This window comes from Oncorhynchus gorbuscha, linkage group LG11, assembly GCF_021184085.1.
Source record: "Oncorhynchus gorbuscha isolate QuinsamMale2020 ecotype Even-year linkage group LG11, OgorEven_v1.0, whole genome shotgun sequence".
NCBI lineage: Eukaryota > Metazoa > Chordata > Actinopteri > Salmoniformes > Salmonidae > Oncorhynchus > Oncorhynchus gorbuscha.
In genome coordinates, this window is record NC_060183.1 from 44,907,068 (window position 1) to 44,928,467 (window position 21,400).

A 21,400-nucleotide genomic window follows, 5' to 3' on the forward strand; every position below is an offset into this window, starting at 1 on the left:
CAGAGTGTATATGCAGACCGTTGTCTACCAGGTTGAGTTTGACTGGTTTTGTTCTCTTTCTCTCTCAGGTGGTTTCCTGGTCACCAAGAAGATGCTGGACATGTTCAAGCGTCCCACTGACCCTCCAGAATACAACTACCTGTACCTACTGCCCACCGGGTTGTTTGTGGGAGGCTATGGAGTCGCCATGCAGGCTGGCTACAAAATTGAACAGGTGAGCATCACCTAACCCTTACACTATGTACCACCAATCAGGTGGGCTCAGGCATTGTGTTCATTCGGTTGTGTTAAGTAGGCAGAAAACGTGACTGAAATGGGCATGTATTACCTGAACTTTTTAATTTCTAACAGGTTTAAACTTTTGCCACAACTTTTTGCTACGCTGTGCCCTACTGAACATGGCCCAGGTCTAAGGCACTACAGGGTCTCTTTGATCTGATTCCAGAACAGAACAGAGCAGAGAGTTACTGCCTGCCTGGCTGGTCTGTCCAACCAGTCCACTGCATGCCTGGGTAATGCCCTGGGCATGATTGGTGTGGCAGGGGGCATCGCTGTCACCCTGGGCTTTCTGAAGCCCACCTCTGAGCTCCTGGCACAGATGAGTGCCGCCATGGCTATGGGTGGCATCGCTGGTAAGTGTGTGCATGCTTGAGTGTACAAAACATTAGGCATAGACTGACCATGACATAGACTGACCAGTTGAATTCAGGTGAAAGCTATGATCCCTTATTGATCTCACTTGTTAAATCCACTTCAATCAGTATAGATGAAGGGAAGGAGACAGGATAAATAAGTCTTTTCAAGCCTTGAGACAATTGAGACATGGAATGTGTATGTGTGCCATTTAGAGGGTGAATGGGTGATTTAATGATTTAAGTGCCTTTGAACTGGGTATGGTAGTAGGTGGCAGGCACACCTGTTTGAGTGTGTCGAGAACCGCAATGCTGCTGGGTTTTTCATGCTCCACAGTTTCCCGTGTGTATCAAGAATGGTCAAGAATGGTCCACCACCCAAAGGACATCGAACTTGACATAACTGTGGAAAGCATTAGAAACAACATGGGCCAGCATCCCTGTGGAATGCTTTCGACACCTTGTAGAGTCCATGCCCCAACGAATTGAGGCTGATCTGAAGGCGAAAAGGGGTGCCAAATCAATATTAGGAAGGTGTTCCTAATGTTTTGTACTCTGTGTGTGTGTGTGTGTGTGTGTGTGCGTGTGTGTGTTGGATTTTCATGCCTGAATGATCTGAACAACATATGTTATTTACTGTAGTCTACATGTGTTGTCTCCTTCAATCATATGAGTAACTGCTTACTGCTCATACTGCAGCTGTGCTGTGGTAATGGTCACCATCATGTCTTAAGCATGTTCCAGTCAAGTCAATCCACATGGTAATTCTTCCTGGAATCAAGTTGGAACCTAGACTAAGCCATCCGTTCAGACCTTAGCCTGTTTGCTCTTCCAAATGCTCCTATTAACCCCGTCCATGTCTGCGGGGCTTTAAGAAGAACACACACACACCAGAACACACACACGGAGGTGCACTCACAAACAAGGAAATTTCCCCCAAACATCAGCCATACCTGTGCCTCAGGATTACCCGTTTCCCAGCAATCCTTAGGGTGTGCGTCTTTGCGCACCTCTCTGTGTGTGTTGACCGGTCCTCATCCCCTCTGCCCCCCAGAGTTGGGTATCGCTAGGAAGATCCAGATCACAGCCTGGTGGGTCTGGCTACAGTGCTGACCTACGTGGCAGAGTACATGATCGAGTACCCTCACTTTGCTACCGACCGATGGGAAACCACAAGGTGAGGACGGACGATTGTGATTGGGAATAGTGATGCATTGTATTTGAGTCCTATGTAATTCTATGGGAGTGGGGAGGTGGACGTGGGATGTTGTTTTTGTTGGGAGCTGCATGTGAAAAGGGGTAGGAAATCCTAGGCCAAGCACGCCATGAGTTTTTACGGTTCCACTTTGACCTACATTTCCTGTCAGCAAATGAGGCAGTTAAAGCAATACGTATATTCCTTATATATATTCATCATCACGGCCCATTGACTTGATCAATTTGTCCATAGATGTTATTATTCATACACTATATACAAACGTATGTGGACACCCCTTCAAATGAGTGGATTCGGCTATTTAAACCATGCCTGTTGCTGACAGGTGTATAAAATAGAGCACACAGCCATGCAATTGCAACAGACAAACATTGGCAGTAGATTGAAGAGCTCAGTGACCTTCAACGGGGCACTGTCATAGGATGCCACCTTTCCAACAAGTCAAATTTCTGCTGTTATTGTGAAGTGGAAATGTCAAGGAGCAACAACTGCTCTGTCGCAAAGTGGTAGGCCACACAAACTCACAGAACGGGGCCGCTGAGTGCTGAAGTGTGTTGCGCATAAAGATCGTCTGTCCTCGGTTGCAACACTCACTACCGAGTTCCAAACTGCCTCGGGAAGCAACGTCAGCACAACAACTGTTCGTCGGATGCTTCATGAAATGCGTTTCCATGGCTGAGCAGCCGCACACAAGCCTAAGATCACCATGCATAATGCCAAGTGTCAGCTGGAGTGGTGTAAAGCTTGCCGCCATTGGACTCTGGAGCAGTGGAAATGCATTCTCTGGAGTGATGAATCACGCTTAACTATCTTGCAGTCCAATGGACGAATCTGGGTTTGGCGGATGCCAAGAGAATGCTACCTGCCTGAATAGATAGTGCCAACTGTAAAGTTTGGTGGAGGAGTAATAATGGTCTGGGGCTGTTTATCATGGTTCTGTCTAGGCTGTACTTCCAACTTTGTGGCAACAGTTTGGGGAAGGCCCTTTACTGTTTCAGCATGAGAAAGCCCTAGTGCTCAAAGTGAGGTCTATACAGAAATGGTTTGTGGCCTGCACAGAGCCCTGACCACAACCCCATTGAACACCTTTGGGATGAATTGGAATGCTGACTGCAAGCCAGGCCTAATCGCCCAACATCAGTTCCCAACCTTACTAATGCTCTTGTGGCTGAATGGAAGCAAGTCCCCGCAGCAATGTTCCAACATCTAGTGGAAAGCCTTCCCAGAAAAGTGGAGGCTTCGATAGCAGCAAAGCAGGGACCAACTCCAAATTAATGGCCATAATTTTGGAATGAGATGTTCAATGAGCAGGTGTCTACATACTTTTGGTCACGTAGTGTATATATATTACATGCATACATTTTTAGTGTATATATATTACATGCATACATTTTACTGCGTTTTCAGGAATGTTCTGATCATGGGCACCACATCTCAATTTAAACAGTTTGGGTTTGATCCAATAACCCTCTGGTCAGTAGTAGACCAGTAGACCAGTAGTGGTCTGGGTCCTTCAGGTTGATGCCTGAGCGTCTGTACCCGAGTCTGCACCCCTCCTCTCAGTCCCCTGTCCCAGCCGTGCCACCCAGGCCCCCCTGCTCCAAGCTAGGCCAGGCGGAACCTTTCCCAGTTTGGCACTAATTAGCCCCTCCGCCCCCAGTCATTTTCCACTTGTTCCCGAAAGCTGGAACGCATTATCCCAGGGAGCGTTCCCACTCCACAGTCCCACTGGAACCTGGAAAACCTGCTCCGATAAAAGATTAAAACGTCCATTTTCCGCAAAATGCACATTTCACGCTAGATACGTTTTTCTTGTTATTTTCTTTTGCATTTTGTTTTTCAGTCGTGGGTTTGTTTTTGGAAGGCTTTCAAATGAGGAAAAGAGTGAATGAAACATCACAATGCGTCCCATGTCACAGGCGGTGGAATCCAGATGCTGGCTCTGTTCATTTGATTATCAACGTGTATTCAGTTTCAATTTAGCATGAAACAGCCTCATGAACACATTTCAGTCTCTGAAATGAAAATCAATTCTCTGTTATCTTTCTACCTGCCTGCCAAGGATTGAATTAGTTCAAGGATAAACTCCCTTTTTAATCCTTACAATGTGTGTGATCGTAACATCCTTGGATAATAATTCAAATGCTCACTTTCAGATTGTTCTTCAAAAGTGGATGAGGACTGAATACTTGTAACTGAAGGCCATAATAAATTAGATGGGCACCGCATAGTAATGTCCTGATATGCATTTAGCTCTATATGTCCATGCCTACAGTCTTTCTTCTCCTCCTCTCTCCAGGTGTGCTGATGCTATGAACGCTGGGCTGATGGTCTCCTACATGCTGGACCCCAGCTACACAACAGGCTCTGTGTCCTCTCTCTCTCGGCCGTCATGGTACGACCTACATGACGCCTCTACCCTAATCAAATAAATAGATTTACTGGGACGGACATCCCCATTCAAATCAATGTTTTAAGTTAAGATGGTGAAGTGACATTTGTGTTTTTTGAGAGTCTTTCCCTGTTCTAATAATTCTATATCTATGGCCCTAATATCCACCAACCTGGACTGACCTGTAATCGTTGAACTGATTCTTAGAAATACGATGGAAGTCGTATCTCCTTTTGAAATCCTGTGCTCTAGCCCATTTTAGGTAAGTTCAGCTATCCTTCAATAAAATGCACTCTGCTCACAATCCTGCTCCACTGTTGGCCCTTAAGGAGAGTTTTCATTGGAAGCATTAACCATAGGATCAATCCATAATATGATGATAGATGGAAGGTAAACTAAGATAATGAGGTTTTGAAGCAGCGCTGAGAGAAGGTGGTTCTGGTTAAAACTGTTGTGAATGTTGGCTGCTCAGGCCTCCGTGTGGTTTTTGACGTTGGATAAATCAACGGATATTCATTTTTTACGTATATAATATCACACCACTCTGACTGATAAGGTGTAGCTAAACAATCACCTGTGCCTTGAGCGTGAATGTCTTTAAAAGGAGATCTGATATTGTTCAAGTCCTGCCCTCACTGTTTGTTTGATGGAGTGTATCGTTGCATAATGTGAGGTAGCTGGCTCTGGTTAGAGCCTTTCCCTGAATTAGGGATCTTGGAGAGTAACACTGGGATGATATCATAGAGAGCACTTGAAATGAATACTCCTTGTTTTAACAAACACCTAATGCACCGACTGAGGCCCACCACGACCTGATAGGGGTTAAATACACTACATTTCTACTGCCCGATCAGATTTCTCTATTTACCATTCAATAATACAGGTTGTCTGCTTATGCCCACGTGTTTCAGGACAGTGCAGACGTGTGAGTTTATATAGGCCAAGGCCTACTACACACATGACACATGCTCTATGTATAGCTTCTTTTGTATGGACAATGCATTGAATTTAGCAACACATTAATGAATTGTCTTGTTTTATTATGCCCACTGCCATATCAACCTTCAGTCTAAAGGTAGTCTTTCTCTTCTAGGGCCTGACGCTGACAACAGCCATGGGTGATCATCACGGTGCTCAGCAGCTACTCCGGCTGGGCCCAGTCTGCTGAAGGTTTCCTGCTCATCAACAACCTGCTCAACATCGTAGGGGCCCTCGTCGGCTCCTCAGGGGCCATTCTCTCCTGCGTCGTGTGTGGTGAGGAAGTCCGTTGGTCTCTATTTTCAAAGTGTCACACAACCCATAGATCAGGGGTATTCAACTCATACCCTACGATGTCTGGAGCCTGCTGGTTTTCTGTTCTACCTGATAATTAATTGCACATACCTGGTGTCCCAGGTCCTTGATGTAGAGGGGAACAATGAAAAAACGCAGTGGAACTGGCGTCGAGGTCCAGAGTTGAGTTTGAGGGCTATAGAATGATTAAAGTATGGAGCCTATAGTTCTTCCGTCTGTCTGTATTTAGGAAGTGTCATACATCAGACAGTATGGGATAAATAGGCCGCATCAGCTCATAACCTACATATAAACCTTGAAGATGCTAAAATGTGCAAGTGGCAGTTTCTGTGCTTCCAACGTTCTCCACTAGGAGGAACTCTAACTGTACTTAAATGCCTTCTTGGCGGCATTGACTGCCTGAAAGAAACTGGGTTCACTGAAAAATGCAAAAGGCTGAGCAGCTTTTAATCCTATCCATCTCTGTACTCCCCCTCCTCTCTCTCCTCTCCCCCTGGCCAGGGGCTAGGCCATGAACCGTTCCCTTGCCAACGTACATCATCCACTGGGTCAGGCAAGCCCATGGAGATCATAGGAACGTGGACCAGACTGTCAAAATGATCGAAGACGCCCACAACATCATCATCACTCCAGGTAAAGTAAAAACCCAACCACACACACACACACACACACACACACACACACACACACACACACACACACACACACACACACACACACACACACACACACACACACACACACACACACACACCCACACACACACACCCACACACACACACACACACACACACACACACACACACACACACACACACACACACACACACACACACACACACACACACACACACACACACACACACACACACACACACACAGACAGCATTAACACAGTGATACTTACACACACCGGAGCACTGACAGGGTAGGTTCATGTAAACCACCCACGTACACAGGGTTCAACTGACAAATGTTTTTAAGACCTAGAGAGTAAGTGCGTTGTGGCCAAAGGTCTTGTGCAGAAAGTAGAAAACATGGTCCTTTGCGATCCACATTTTTCAGAAATTCCCAAACTTTTTTTCTATGTTTAGCTAACCTCTATTGACCTTGTTACATCACCAGTTAATTTGCTCAACTTCATTGGGGCACCTTTCAAGTAGGGCCCGTCAGGCATGCAGGCCCACTCTATCCCGAGGTGGTCCAAGAGCCTGGGTCGTGTTTTGGAGTAGGGTTTATTGAAACTTTGACAGACCTCTGTATAATCTCACTCTCTGTCTTTCCGCTCTCCCACCCTGTCTGAAAACCCGTCCCCTGACGACAGCTCTCTGCACATGGCTTCTCCAACCTAGTGGCGAAGTGAACTGTTGAGTGAGAAGTCAGCTTTATCTCTCCTGCCTGGCAGTGCAGCCTCAACCTGCGCTGGTCCATACAGTATGCTGCTCCCAGGGAAAATAAAGGAGTAGAAAAGAAGGCTTTTTTTATGGGCTTTACTATGCGGTACCTATGGGGCTCTGGTCAAAAGTAGTGCACTATAAATGGAAATGGGGACCCTGGTCAAAAGTAGTGCACTGTAAAGGGAATAGGGTGCCATTTGGGACACAACCCCAACCTAGTGGCTGGCTCTGCTCTGCTCTGCTCTTCTAAACTGCCTGGTTGTCTGTGGCTCGGCTTGACCTCCTGGGCCAGTAAGTGTAATCGCCTCCAGCAAAGCTTATGGCTCTGTCTGTCCTCTGTCTGCTTCGGCATCCACTTTGTTCTCTACAACAGAGAACTGGACCATTATGGGCAGACAGGACGAACAGATGGAGGGGTGATGAGATGTGGGAGGATGAATAAAGAGAAGGGGAGAAAGGATGATGAACGTGGCACTCCAGAGTAAACAGGCGTGGGGGGCAAGCACAACAGAGATGGCTCCTTCATTTAAAACACACCGCCGTAGGCAGTCCAGCCTCCAGCCATTCAGCAGGGCTCAACCCTACGGTGTCCTGACCCAGCCATGGACCTAGACAGTAGACGGTTAGACCCTATCTAACATGGATGTACACGATTGGGCCCATGTAGACAGTGGGGGAGATGTTACTATATCTATTGTGGAAGATGTTCTGAACTTCTAAAGTACACAGTTGTCTAACTGACTACTGCAAACCCAGACTTGTTTTTGTATCCAAACATTTTCAAGCATCTTCTCCAAATGTAACCAAATTAGCCGGTGTTTGTGTGCCAGGTAGTCCTGCCAGACTGAAAGGTGATCCTCAGCTTCCAAGGCCTGGTATTATGGTGCACTGTTCCACAGTTGCTCTCTGTGTTGTCAGTGGGTCCCAGATTCTTCTGCTGACTGCAGTGCACTACACCACACCAGGTCCGAGCTGGAACCAGAGCTGTCTTGTTTTCCTTTTCACGTTTCCTATAATTGGACCAGTCACAGTCACTTTGCTTGATTGACATCAGTGGAAACATTTAAGACTTTTTTTTGATAAACACTGGCCTTGTCTGGATGGGGTTGTTTTCGTTAGGAGAAAAGCTTGTGTTTGAGAGTCTGCATGAAAAAGTTGAAAATCATTAAGGAGCTAGTGTGGACCGTAGTTATGCTCAGTGCAACATGCTGTGTTGAAAGCAGAGTATTTGACGGCTGTTGTGACAGGCCTATCAAACGTTGTAAACAGCAATTGAGGCTTTAGATTATCCATTTGCTGTGAATTATTGTTTCTCTTTCTTGGATGGTGGTCATTTCAGGAAGAGGCTTCTCAACTCTGCACGGGGCAGATGAAAGATAAGTGTTGATGGTCCTTGTTGTGTTTGACTGACCAGTGAATAAAGGCTAACTTGGTCTTTTGAGTTAGAAATGTCCTGTCTACCACATGTACTGGAGCAATTAATGTGCACTTGGACATTAATTGTAAAAAAAAAGAACCAAATCAATTGGAAAATCAATTGAAAATCAATTGAAAAATCAGTTGGAAAAAGAACCAAATCAACACCATGCCAGTTGTTTTTGGTAAACGGCTGAGGGATGGAGCTGGAGAAATGGAACCGCTCTCAAATGTATAGGCAGAGCTATGGATGCAAGGACTGACCATCATGAGATCAGAATTATTTATAAGTTATATTCTTCAAGACTCAATATATAATTTATTTATACATCTAAAAATGGATGTAGCAACGAAGGATTCTTGCTTTAAGAGTAACATAATTGATTGATTGCTCCAGAATCCTGCACATGCTCCCACTTTACTGCTTCTGTCATGCAGGTGAACGAGGACCCAAACGCGACTTAACAGAAACAGAGTTTATTAATGTTCAAAACGGAATAACAGAAATCCTCTAGATTGTAGAGGGGAAAACAACTGGAGAAGCGGCCACAGACTGCAGGTAGCTTCGGGTAGGCGCAGGCCGTAGTCGACTGAGACACCTGCTCACACGCAGCGTCTGATGAAGGCACAAAACACGACAGGACAGGGTGATACACAATCACGGCAAAAACACGACAGGACAGGGCGAAACGCAATCACAGCATGGTGAATACAATACAAGGAACCGACGGAACAGGAACGGATCACAAAGGAATAAATAGGGAGTCTAATCAGGGGAAAGGATCGGGAACAGGTGTGGGAAGACTAAATGATGATTAGGGGAATAGGAACAGCTGGGAGCAGGAACGGAACGACAGAGAGAAGAGAGAGCGAGAGAGTGAGAGAGGGAGGGGGAGAGAGAGGGATAGGAGGGAAAGAACCAAACAAGACCAGCAGAGGGAAACGAATAGCATGGGGAGCACAGGGACAAGACATGACAATAAATGACAAACATGACAGCTTCAGATAAAAGGATTGAAATCATTTCACGACTGATTCTTTTTTTTCAGCCTTGATGTACTTTATTTATTTTACGGTGTCTGTTTATTGTGTTTTAAAATAACAGGCTCAATTATTTCACCTCCGGGTCTTGTTGAAATGAGAGGAAAGAGCTCCCACTTGTATTTAGGATTATTATCAAAACCATATTCTGCTATTTGAGACAATACATGCAGATAAACTAGGTTAGTACACTTGTTTACTCCTGACCCCTCAGACATCCTCTGTTCCTATGGGAATTCACTGGTCCTTTAAAATGATACTCTACAGAAAAACTCTGGACTTCCCTATTGCTGGGATATGTTGGTTTGAATATTTTTCTTGTTAGATTTTAAATACCTGGTGTGTCAAAACTAAAAGCGGAGAAATAACATTTAAGCAAATATTTTTGGTTATTGGTTATTTCCTAAATGTTAAATGTGTTTTTATAAGGATTATTTTATTATTTGAAGCACGTTTCATAGGGCTTTATGTAAGTGTTTGTGTTTTTATCATCAGAATATCAATATCCAGGTAAGAATCTCTGGGATTGTCTGATTTTTTTTGCTATTTATACAAGCATTTTTTATCACTGTTCACAGGTGGTAGTCAGTTTTGGACTTCTATCAAGATGTGCCAGTTAAAGTCCAGGCAGACTGTGTTCTGAAGTTTTATTGTGTTCCTTAATTTTTTCAGACATTTTATACAGAGCAGTTGACAGGTTTTCATAGCAAGTAAAAGTAGAGACTCAGGGCTAGAAAATGGTATATCATACACCACAATTGAGGAACAATGGGAAAGTCATTCTGCTTTGAAAGTTGATGAACTTGTAACCTCACTTTTGAAAAAAATGGCCTTTGAATGTTTTGGTACACCTACTGGAGAGCTCTTCTTTGTCTACACCCATTCAGCATCATTCACTCCCTCTTAAGCTTTAGCCTCACCTATCTCTTCAAGGGTTCATCTGAGTGTTCTGTCCTAACAACATTCAAGCACCCAAGCTAACTGGCTAACTTTGGCTAGATTGCTAGCTACTTCCAGACACAAATGAGACAACAGCTCACTTTGACCATTTTACTCACCCTAGCAGAGCTGGTTAGGATATTTTATGTTATCCAGAGCATTGGTGACTGCAACTGTACTGATGGCAACAATTTAATTACACTTTTTTGTTGTTGAGCGTTCATACATTTCTCAGTTATTCTGAGCTCTGGCACACTCAGACGGGAGTGCTCTGAAATCGGAGTAGATAGCCAGAGCGAATTTACCAGCTACGTCTATCAACAGCTGTCACAGTGACATCATGAACATTCTATTGAAATGTATACTTGCATAGAAGAGTATTTTGTTAAGACATGTAGCTAGCTAGCTAAAAAATGAACCATAATCCCAACTCGTGACGTTACTACCCTGAATGAATCGGCAGGTAGCTAACCTACCAGGTTCAATGTTAGCTAGCTAACATTAGGCTTTAACTTAGCTAGCGAGCCAGCTAATGTTAGCTAGCTAGGTTAATGGTTGAATCCCCGAGCCGAGTAGGTGAAAAATCTGTCAGTGCTCTGGAGCAAGGCACTTACCCCCCTAATTGCTCCTGTAAGTCGCTCTGGATAAGAGAGTCTGCTAAATTACTAAAATTGTATGTAAAATGTGGCACTCCTTTCTTCCATCATGGAGTGCTTTGAGAGGCTAGTTTAAGAATCATGTCACCTCCACCTTAGCCGACACCCTAGACCGACTACAATTTGCATAGCGCCCCAACAAATCCGCAGAGGACGCAATCGCCATTGCACTGCACACTGCCCTATCCCACCTGGACAAGAGGAATACCTGTGTAAGAATGCTGCTAATTGACTACAGCTCAGCCTTCAACACTATACTGCCCTCCAAGCTAGTCACTAAGCTCAGTGCCCTGGGACTGACTTCCTGACGGGCCAACCCCAGGTGGTGAAAACAGTCAACAACATCTGCGCAACGATAATCCTCAACACGGAGGCTCCTCAAGGGTACATGCTCAACCCCCTTCTGTACTCCCTGTTCACTCATGCTACACACGTCTCCAACTCAGTCATCAAGTTTGCTGACAACATAACAGTGGTAGGCCTGATTACCATCAGGGAGTGGTGCCAGGAAAATAACCTCAATGTCAATTAAATTAAGTAACTGATCTTGGACTACAGGAAACAGCAGAGAGAGGCTGAAAAAAATTGTCTTGGCCCCTAAGACCCTTATGCACGTCTACAGAGGCCCCATCGAGATAATTTTATCAGGATGTATCATCGCCTGGTACGGCAACTGCACAAACCACAAACGCATGGCTCTCCAGAGGGTTGTGCGGTCAGCCCAACGCATCATCTGGGCCACACTGCCTGCACACCAGCACATCTACAACACTCGGAATCACAGGAAGGCCAAGAATATCGTCAAGGACCTCAGCCACCCAAGCCACGGCCTGTTCACCCCATTACCATCTAGAAGGGGGAGACAGTACAGGTGCAATACTGTTTTACATACTGTCTTACCCACTTTATACAGGACCTTCAGAAAGTATTCACATCCCTTGACTTTTTCCATATTTTGTTGTATTATAAAGTGAGATTAATTGATTTCATTGTACGATTTGCAGGACAAAATGTACGTGTAAATGTTATTTTTATTAAAACACTATCTTGACTAGATAAGTATTCAACCCCCTGAGTCAATATACACTGAGTGTACAAAACATTAGGAACACCTAATCTTTCCACGACAAACACTGACCAGGTGAATCCAGGTGAAAGCAATGACCCTTATTGATGTCACTTGTTAAATCAACTTCAATCAGTGAAGGGGAGGAGACAGGTTAAACTCCAAGTACAGTTAGTACACATGGAAAGGAATTTTCTTAGGCATTAATCATGCAAACACATTTATTTCTTGTGGCACAGCGTCTGTAAGATTGAAACTTATGCTCTTCTGTTCCCTATCCATGGAATTAGTCCACTGCACCACCAGGATGGAGCTAGCTTGCCATGTTTTACTTTTTACTCATACCCCAAACCCCATTTCAAAAGAAACAAGCACTCATTAAGATCAGGTGTGGCCTATTAGTGGGCACCCAACCCACCTGAACACACTTAACAAGATGAAGGATCGAGAGTTTCGTTGACGCTGAGAACGGAATGTAAATGTTTTTAAAAAGTGACCGTCTTTAAATGAATCCCTTTGAAAACAATGTGGCATCGATATGAGTTAGTAACAGTTATTCTAGTGTCCAAATTGGCTACAAAGTGTAAATAGGATCATTTTCCTAATAAAGTCAGTCTCGTCTAAAACTGAGCAAGGAACATACGTGCGTCACAATGGGTACATTGAGTTTGGGTTTTGATTTGACGATGTACATTTGCCCACTAACATGGGGTGAACAGATTTAGTGATGGCTCTCTATCCAATAGCATAGACCGTGAAATAGACCTGCCCAGCCACCCGGCTTTGTTTACATAAGACAATACGTTGCGCTTTTTTTAAACTTGAGAAATACTGCACCAAACACCTTTGTTAGATTTAAAATTGCGCAACTAAAGCATCCTCTGCAAAAACATCAAAAATAATTACAGATTTCAGATTTAGCTTAGATTCATTCTAATGATTTTTAGGAAATGAAGTGAAGCTTCCGCATCTACAGTGTCTCGTTGGGGACAAACATCATTAACCAAATGCAAAATCGTCCAGGAAACATACCTCCAAGACCGAAATCCCAATTTTCTAATGCGCAACAGAAAAGACTAAGAAAAGATTAGCATGTTCAGTGGCTCTTTAAATAATTCTCAGAACGTTTTTTGAACATTACTAATGTTTCATGGAAAGTTTTCCTAATGTTCAGAGAAATTAACTTAAAACCATGAGGAAACCTGTAGAAAACGTTATGCTGAAGTACTGAAATTCCCACCTAAGAAACCTATGGTTCTCAGAACGTTATGTGCTAGCTGGGAATGGACCTACTGTATACAGTATGTTTTTCTGGCCTGCAAATTGATTTGGACGAACAAATCTGTGCTATTTTGAAATCGCGATGTGGCCCTCGAGCCAAAATGATTGCCCACCCCTGCCATAACCCCTTCATTACCCCTGCCTTGCCAAGGCACCACTGGGGTGAAAAAAGCCAGGAGGGGAAAGGACAGGGTTGAGGCTAACTGTGGAGTGAACAGAGGAAGGTGAAAGGGAGGAGAGTGAATGAGAGCAGCGCAAAAGTAGGAATAGGCACACCGGAGAGAGGAAAGAGGAGGGAAGGGAAAAGGCACACCGGAAGCTTGTGTAATTTTCCTTCATTCGTTTGATCTGAGGTTCCAGCAGCTGCTGCTACTTAGAGCATTTGCAGTTGATTAGAGGGGGAAGTGGGTGGCCAGAGAGTGGCCAGATTTGGTAGTCCTGTCCCCCTTCCCCTTCCCTCTCGGCTGGATAATTGGGTGGGGGTGTTAGGCTGCTATGAGGGCGGGGCATGGGGCTGCCACTGTTTGGAGCCTCAGAGGTGGATATTGTTCCTAATGTATTTGTAATGTAATGTAATTCACACAGTGTGGTGTTGCTCTGGTTAGCCTCTTTTGTAAAGGCCATGCCCCCTCCCTCTCTCACCCCCCCCCACACACACACACATTTCAACACTGCAACATGTACACTGCATTGCATTACATAAGGTACCTAACGGGTTAACTCCACACACTGCTACACACGAGGGTAGTCAAAGTTCCTAAGGCTACTGTGGGTAACAGCCGTGTGTGTAAATTGGGGACTGATTCATAATGGCAGGAGATCACAGAGGGTCTGGGTAGAGCAGGAGAGGGGGAACGAGACACCTCAGGCAGTATGAGTAGAGTGCAGCTGCTCTGATCTCTGCTTTTACTCTCTGGTCATAAACCTGCTGCTCCAGTGTGTATCCGTAGGGCCCTCTCGTCCTCCATCCTTAACCCATTTCCCCTGCTTCTCAGGCCCTTTATGACCTCTGACATTAACCTAAACCGCCCCCGGCACTAACATCATGGCCCCTCCATCTTGTACTTCTGACTCAACTTTTGTCAACAGCCAAAATATTATGATACTTTTAAACCACAAGGGTTTTCTCACCCTTCTCATCCTTGTGATATGCCATATAGATGGAGGTGAATAAGATGTTAATCCTTCTCTCTTACCAGTTTGGTATCCACCCAGAATGCCTTGGCAGCTCAACGTGCTATTGGCCGAGGCGGGCATTCCCTATGACATCGTGCTTTTTCTATGTCTCAGAAACGGACCTGGTTCTGGTGATTGGTGCAAACGACACAGTGAACTCCGCAGCCCAAGAGGACCCCAACTCCATCATCGAATCCATGAAGAGTGAACGAGTATACACTTCAAGGGGGAAGAAAAGGTAGGGAATGGGACTGCAGCCCCTGTCAAATGTTGACTGTCACAGAAGGGCTTGTTGGAAGTTGAGCTGATTTACTCCGGCTCTCCAAATGGTGAAGTGTAATACTGGAGCGGGTATCTAACATGGGCTCAGAAGGAAGCTATTCATCTTTAGTTCTGTTCAAGTCCTAGACTTCCAGATTCAAGGGCCTCTTTCTACGTACAAACACTTGCGTATGAACACACGCATGCACCCTGTACTCTTTGTTACTGAGGCAACAAAGCCCTTACCCAGGTGTACTAGCTCCAGCAGGCACAGATCTCACACGGCTTCCATTAGCGGTGACTCGCTCCCTCTGGAATGATGACATTTTGGAGCATCCGAGTGGAACTTTTCCTAAATGTGGGATTCATATTGCTCACCACCCCACTTTAAAACGCCTTCATTTCTACAGGTTCCCTTGGGAAATCAGAGTATGTGAGCTTTAATACTACCAGCACCCCAGCCCTCTACTATACTGGGCTGTATTAACATGACGTGTGTGTTTATATCCCTCGGACCTGCTGGACTGTTGAAAATGTTATTTTCATTGTTCTTAAAGTGACTCAGACACTTGAATGAATAACCTTCCACTTGTGGCCCATGTTTATATGACGCTGTGTGGGGCCGGTCAGGCTGTGGTGCGGATGGGTGTGCTGGGCCGGGCTGTGTGTGTAGTCTAACTGTAGATATAAACAAACCAGGAGGGGCTCCTCAGTGCCACCGTAGCCAAGCTTGTCAGAGCATACAGAGGGCATTCCTCTGGTACAGTATCCTTGCCTCGCCTGGTGGACGGTTAGGTGGTTGGTGATTCAATGGTCCAGGCCTAGCACGACCGTGCCATAGCCACATCCTCTGGTGCTGATTGCCAGACTAAGATTACCTCTGTTTGCACCCTACCCCTGTCCCAAATAAAACCATCTGTCCCATGTATTATGGATGAGGAGGTTGGGGAGTCTGGACTGGGATGCCCTGCCTAGAGAGGCTGGCTAGGGTAGGCCTGGGTGTCCCAGACCCTTACTCTAACTCCGGCCTGAAGCACAACCATAGTGGGAGTGATTTACACTCTTCTCTCACAGGAGAGTGTTTGAGTTAGTGTATGCTTGTATGTGTGTGTTTTGTGTTAAGAGTAGTGTTTGTGGGTGGGGCGGCACCATGGGAACACTAGCCACTACTGACCCTTTCCTGCCTCTCTGAGTAGATTCGGACGGTCCTCCTGTTGATTTTTGGGTCTCAGTATGACAGAGGTTCTCTTCCAAGTATCTTTCAGCGTGTCAGATAGCAGGGAATAAAAGTCTAGTGGTGAGAGCACCACTCTGGTTTTACTTATTCAATTATTGTGCTGCGTTCTGTGCCTCCAAAAACACATGCTCACAATCACGGGATGCTCCAATCCATTTCCCAGGTCTCTCTCTCTCTCTCTCTCTCTCTCTCTCTCTCTCTCTCTCTCTCTCTCTCTCTCTCTCTCTCTCTCTCTCTCTCTCTCTCTAACTCTCTCTGCCTCTCTCTCTCTCTCTCTCTCTCTCTCTCTCTCTCTCTCTCTCTCTCTCTCTCTCTCTCTCTCTCTCTCTCTCTCTCTCTAACTCTCTCTGCCTCTCTCTCTCTCTCTCTCTCTCTCTCTCTCTCTCTCTCTCTCTCTCTCTCTCTCTCTCTCTCTCTCTCTCTGCCTCTCTCTCTCTAACTCTCTCTGCCTCTCTCTGCCTCTCTCTCTCTCTCTCTCTCTCTCTCTCTCTCTCTCTCTCTCTCTCTCTCTCTCTCTCTCTCTCTCTCTCTCTCTCTCTAACTCTCTCTGCCTCTCTCTGCCTCTCTCTGCCTCTCTCTCTCTCTCTCTCTGCCTCTCTCTGCCTCTCTCTCTCTCTCTCTCTCTCTCTCTCTCTCTCTCTCTCTCTCTCTCTCTCTCTCTCTCTCTCTCTAACTCTCTCTGCCTCTCTCTGCCTCTCTCTGCCTCTCTCTCTCTCTTTCTCTACAAACACTAATGATGCTTAATTTTGTAAATGGCCAACACTTAAATGCCCATTAGTTGTGGGACAAACTTACTCTTCTCCTCCAAATGGAGCCCTTCCCCCCTACATCTTCCACTTACATGCAGGTGCATGCAACATTTAAACCCCTGTTGAGGTATGTTCATGGATCCGTGTTAAATGTTTACCAAATTAGACAAAAAGAGGTGCTATCACAGTTGAGGTTGTCTTATTTACTATAGCATGTTTAGTTTCAGAAAAAAACACTGATTGCTTTTGATTATTTGTAAACATACAGTGCCTTCAGAAAGTATTCACACCCCTTGACTTTTTCCACATTTTGTTGTGTTACAGCCTGAATTTAAAATTGAGATTATTTTGTCATTGGCCTACACACAATACCCCATAATGTCAAAGTGGACTTATGTTTTTTTTAATTGTTTTCATTACTACAAAGATACAGTGGTCCTTCCTAACTACGTTGCGGGAGAGGAAGGAAATCGCTCAGGGATTTCACCATGAGGCCAATGGTGACTTTAAAACAGTTAGAGTTTAATGGCTGTGAGACAGTAGGAGAATTCTGAGGATGGATCAACAACATTGTAGTTACTCCACAATACTAACCTAATTGACAGAGTAAAAAGAAGGAAGCCTGGACAGAATACAAATATTCCAAAACTTGCCTCCTGTTTGCAACAAGGTACTAAAGCAATTAAATGTTTGTCCTGAATACAAAGTGTTCTGTTTAGGACAAATCCAATACAACACATTACTGAGTACCACTTTCCATAATTTCAAGCATAGTGATGGCTGCATCATATTATGGGTATGCTTGTAATTGGAAAAAAAAGAAACGGAATGGAGGTAAGCACAGTCAACTTCCTAGACGAAAACCTGGTTGTCTACTTTCCACCAGACACTGGGAGATGAATTCACCTTTCAGCAGGACAATAACCTAAAACACAAGGACGGATCTACACTGGGCACCCTAGTGGCACAGCGGTCTAAGGCGCTGCATCTCAGTGCTAGAGGTGTCACTACAGACCCTAGTTCCAGGCTGTATCACAACCGGTCGTGATTGGGAGTCCAATAGGGCGGCACACAATCGGCCCAGCGTCATCCGGGTTAGGGTTTGGGTAGTCCGTCATTGTAAATAAGAATTTGTTCTTAACTGACTTGCCTAGTTAAATAAAGGTTAAATAAAAATAAAATACACTGGAGTTGCTTACCAACAAGACAATGCTTGTTCCTGAGTAGCCGAGTTACAGTTTTGACTTAAGTCTGCTTGAAAATCTATAGCAAGACCTGAAAATGGTTGTGTAGCAAGGACCAACAACCAGTTTGACAGAGCATGACGAATTTTGAAAATAATAATGGCAAATGTTGCACAATCCAGGTGTGAAAGCTCATAGAGACTTACCCAGACAGACTCACAGCTGTAATCACTGCCAAATATGCTTCTACAAAGTATTGTCTCAGGGGTTAACGTGATGTGGTGTTGCCACAACAACATACAGGAACTCAAGTCCTTCTGTTCACCTGATTTAGAATTCCTCAATCAAATGTCGACCGCATTATCTACCAAGGGAATTCTCTTCGATTATAATCACAGCCGTATATATTCCCCCCCCCAAGCAGACACATCGATGGCTCTGAACGAACTTTATTGGACTCTTTGCAAACTGGAATCCATATATCCGGAGGCTGCATTCATCGTAGCTGGGGATTTTAACAAGGCTAATCTGAAAACAAGACTCCCTAAATTTGATCAGCATATCGATTGCGCAACCAGGGCTGGAAAAACCTTGGATCATTGCTATTCCAACTTCCGCGATGCATATAAGGCCCTGCCCCGCTCTCCTTTCGGAAAATCTGACAACGACTCCATTTTGTTGATCCCTGCCTACAGACAGAAACTAAAATAAGAAGCTCCCGCGCTGAGGTCTGTTCAACGCTGGTCCGACCATTCTGATTCCACACTCCAAGACTGCTTCCATCACGTGGACTGGGAGATGTTCCGTATTGTGTCAGACAGCAACATTGACGAATACGCTGATTCGGTGAGCGAGTTCATTAGAACGTGCGTTGAAGATGTCGTTCCCATAGCAACGATTAAAACATTCCCAAACCAGAAACCGTGGATTGATGGCAGCATTTGCGTGAAACTGCGCGAACCACTGCTTTTAATCAGGGCAAGGTGACTGGAAACATGACCGAATACAAACAGTGTAACTATTCTCTCCGCAAGGCAATCAAACAAGCTAAGCGTCAGTATAGAGACAAAGTAGAATCTCAATTCAACGGCTCAGACACAAGAGGTATGTGGCAGGGTCTACAGTCAATCACGGAATACAAAAAGAAAACCAGCCCCGTCACGGACCAGGATGTCTTGCTCCTAGGCAGAGGACAATACAGTGCCACTGACACGGCCCGCAACTAAAACATGTGGACTCTCCTTCACTGCAGCCGACTTGAGGAAAACATTTAAACGTGTCAAACCTCGCAGGGCTGCAGGCCCAGACGGCATCCCCAGCCGTGCCATCAGAGCATGCGCAGACCAGCTGGCTGGTGTGTTTACGGACATATTCAATCAATCCCTATCCCAGTCTGTTGTTCCCACATGCTTCAAGAGGGCCACCATTGTTCCTGTTCCTAAGAAAGCTAAGGTAACTGAGCTAAATGACTACCGCCCCGTAGCACTCACTTCCGTCATCATGAAGTGCTTTGAGAGACTAGTCAAGAACCATATCACCTCCACCCTACCTGACACCCTAGACCCACTCCAATTCGCTTACTGCCCAAATAGATCCACAGACGATGCAATCTCAACCACACTGCACACTGCCCTAACCCATCTGGACAAGAGGAATACCTATGTGGGAATGCTGTTCATCGACTACAGCTTGGCATTTAACACCATAGTACCCTTCAAGCTCATCATCAAGCTCGAGACCCTGGGTCTTCACCCCGCCCTGTGCAACTGGGTACTGGACTTCCTGAACTCCAGCCACTTTAATAATGGGAATTGATGGGAAGTGATGTCAAATATATCACTAGCCACTTTAAACAATGCTACCTAATATAATGTTTACATACCCTACATTATTCATCTCATATGTATATGTATATACTGTACTCTATATCATAATGCCACTTTGTTTACATACTCATCTCATATGTATATACTGCACTCAATACCATCTACTGTATCTTGCCTATGCCGCTCTGTACCATCACTCATTCATGTATCTTTATGTACATATTCTTTATCCCCTTACACTTGTGTCTATAAGGTAGTAGTTTTGGAATTGTTAGCTAGATTACTTATTGGTTATTACTGCATTGTCGGAACTAGAAGCACAAGCATTTCGCTACACTCGCATTAACATCTGCTAACCATGTGTATGTGACAAATAAACTTTGATTTTATTTGATTTGGGGTGTGAATACTTAAGTAAATTAGGTATTTAATCAATGCATTTTGCAACAATTTCTAAAACATGCTTTCACTTTGTCATTATGGGGTATTGTGCGTAGATGGGTGAGGAAAATACATATTTCATACATTTTGAAATCAGGCTGTAACACAACAAAATGTGGAATAAGTCAAGGTGTATGAATATTTTCCGAAAGCACTGTAGGATAGAACAATGTATCAGACGTTCTTTCTCGGTTGTGTAAACGGCTGCAGTCTATGCTGAGCCCCCGTGTCCATGTCTTTTTAGGTGGTTGTAATGAAGCGTTCTCTGGGAGTGGGCTATGCTGCATTGGACAACCCCGTCTCCTTCAAGCCCAACACAGCCACGTTGCTTGGAGATGCCAAGACGACCTGCGATGCTCTGCAGGCTAAAGTCCGCGAGGCCAGCTAGTGAGCCGTGGCTGGTCCAGTAGGCCTCGGGCCTGTCTGACTCAGCAGTAGGTGGGATGGAGAGGTCGTGCAGCGGTCCAAAACAGTGTCACGCTTTTTATACCGTAGTTAGATTTTTGTACTTGACCAAGTATCAAAATCGTTTGCGTTTAGCTCCTTCTGGCTTAGCAGCAACTGTTGCGTGATTAAGTACAATGTAAAGCCATATTCAGCAATGGCAACTCTTAACTGTATGCTTTTTTTGTGCAACATGTCTGCTTACAGTGTAATGACTAGCTTTGTGATGTAGCACTAATGTTACATGTGATTATAACCTTTCATAAGAAGGATTTAGTGAATGTGGCTCCAGTTGGCCCTCTGCCACACAGCTAAGCTCTTCCTCTTAGCACTAGAGGGACGTTGAAAGAACAGAGCAGATATGAAGTAAAGCTAAATGAGTTTAATAGACATGGACACCATAATATAACTGTTAGAATTGATCATCAATTATGAGATGATGGGCTTGATTTAGCATTGATACGTTTATGAGTTGCCGATTTTGTCAAATGGTTGGAGTGCAAGTCCTGCCATGTCTGTGCCAAGCTCTTTCCTTATGCCTTCATCCAGATGGAATCCCTGTCTAATGCTTCCTTACTGGGACCAGGTACAATGCAACACTATAGAGAAACTGACTATGACAACATCCCTACCTCATAGCTTCCTAACCCAATCACACTGTAAAGACACTGTAAAGTCCATGGAAAACAAGAGCACCTCCTTCCAGCTGCCCACTGCACCGAGGCTAGGTAACACGGCCACCACCGATAAATC

The 21,400-nt window shown here is 44.8% G+C and overlaps 1 pseudogene; it reads left to right on the forward strand.

Moving 5' to 3' along the window:
• The window catches only part of LOC124047669, a 38,322-nt pseudogene extending 17,731 nt beyond the window's left edge, over positions 1 to 20,591 (forward strand).
• The last annotated feature ends 809 nt before the right edge of the window (positions 20,592 to 21,400 follow it).